Here is a 2327-nt window from a genome sequence, read left to right on the forward strand (position 1 = left end):
TGAAGGTTGCTGAGGTTGCTGTGAGCTGACTCCATGGCACTCTACCACAGGTAACAAAGTAAGACTCTATCTCAAGAAAAAGAAAAGAAAAGAAAAGAAAAGAAAAGAAAAGACAGACAAATACAAGAAGTGTCCAACCTTTTTTCTTTTTTGCTTCACATTGGAAGAATGTTTGGGGCCATATGTTAAATACACAAACACCAAGGAAAGCTGATGAGCAAAAGAAAAAGGATTTTTCATGATATATGACACCACAGATAAGCAAAAATGTCCTCACAAAGTCAGCATGCAGCCTGGGGACCTCAGATTGGACACCCTGAATGGAACTGACCCTCTAGGACCTGTGTAACATCCTAGCTGCAGGAAGTCTTCCCAGATCTCCCAGGAAGTGGCTGTGGCATCTCTCCCAGTTGCCTATCCAGCTAGGCACCATTGTAAGGAACTTGAGACTCCACTGAAAAGGGTCCTGAGGTCCTGCTGTGTGCTGTGGATGTCCCTTCATTCAGACACCCTGGGTCCTACTTTAATGGCCCCAAACCCCACTAAAACACTCCAGGATTCTCCTTCATTGCCCAGGACCCTAAATAGCCCCACATTTCTGCCTGTATGATTTTGGGGCCTTTATGGACTACCTGGGGGTTCTTTTTTTTTTTTTTTTTTTTGAGACAGAGCCTCAAGCTCCAACTCCTGGGCTCAAGCAATTCTCCTGTCTCTGCCTCTGAAGTAGCTGGGACTACAGGCACCTGCCACACGTCTGGCTATTTTTTGTTGCAGTTATCATTATTGTTTTAGGTGGCCCAGGCCAGGTTCAAACCCACCAGTCTCAGTGTATGTGGATGGCGCCATAACCACTGTGCTATGGGGACCAGGCCTGCCTGGAGCTCTTACTCGGCCATCTTTGAGGCCTGTCCATTTCTGGATAGCTTTAGGTGTCCCAGATCCTGCTATAATGTCCCATCAGCTGTCACTTCAACATTTTTCCGGACCCTACACAAATACCCACTGGGTTCTGTCAAAAAGTCCTTTGTTTTGGCTCGGCGCCTATAGCTCAACTGGCTAAGGCGCCAGCCACGTACACCTAAGGTGGCAGGTTCGAATCCCCAGCCCGGACCCGCCAAACAACAATGACGGCTGCAACCAAAAAATAGCCGGGCGTTGTGGCGGGCGCCTGTGGTCCCAGCTACTTGGGAGGCGGAGGCAGGAGACTCGCTTGAGCCCAGGAGTTGGAGGTTGCTGTGAGCTGTAATGCCACGGCACTCTACCCAGGGGGACAGCTTGAGGCTCTGTCTCAAAAAACAAACAAACAAACAAAAAAAAAGTCCTTTGTTTGCCAGGCTTGGTGGCTCATGCCTATAATCCTAGCACTCTGGGTGGCCAGGGCCAGTGCTTTACTTGAACTCAGGAGTAGGAAACAAACCTGAGCAAGAGTAAGACCATGTCTCTACAAAACAGCCAGGCATTGTGGCAGGTACCTGTTGTGCCAGCTACTCAGGAGGCTGAGGCAGGAGGGTCACTTGAGCCCAAGAGTTTGAGGTTGCTGTGAGCTGTGACACCAAGGCACTACCCAGGGTGACAAAGTGAGACTCTACCTCAAAAAACAAACAAACAAAAAAACCCCAAACACCCAAACCCCTCCAAAAGACCTGTGTTCATTTTTTGTTTGTTTGTTTGAGACAGAGTCTCACTGTCACCCTCAGTTGACTGCCATGGCATCATTGCTCACAGTAACCTCAAACTCGGGCTCAAGTGATCTTCTTGCCTCAGCCTTCTGAGTAGCTGGGACTACAGGTGCCCGCCACAGTGCCCAGCTAGTTTTTCTGTTTTCGGTAGAGACAGGGTCTCGCTCTTCCTCAGTCTGGTTTCGAACTTTTTAGCTCGGGTTATCCACTTGTCTCTTGGCCTCCCAGAGTGCTAGGATTACAGGCGTGAGACACCACACTTGCCTGCCTCTCTCTTATAACAGTGCTATTGTAATTATGTTTAGGGCCACCTGGATAATCCAGGATCATCTTCCCATCTGAAGATCCTTGACTAATCACATCTGCAAAATCCCTCCATGTGAGGTAAGAGTCACAGGGCTTCTGGGGATGAGGGTGAGGATGTCTTTGGGGCCATGATTCAGCCTCCCTCCTCATCTAGGGTGCCTTCACTTGCCTCACTCTGATCTCTACTTCTTCCTATTATAAAGGCCTCCGGATGTAGCCAAGAAGCCTCTCAGAGTCTGCCCTCACATTCCCCATCGTCCCTTCTTTTTTTTTTTGAGACCAAGTCTCACTTTGTTGCCCTCAGTATAGTGCTGTGGCATCACAGCTCACAGCAACCTCCAG

Source organism: Otolemur garnettii, unplaced genomic scaffold, assembly GCF_000181295.1.
Source record: "Otolemur garnettii isolate 467f Iridium unplaced genomic scaffold, OtoGar3 scaffold00211, whole genome shotgun sequence".
NCBI lineage: Eukaryota > Metazoa > Chordata > Mammalia > Primates > Galagidae > Otolemur > Otolemur garnettii.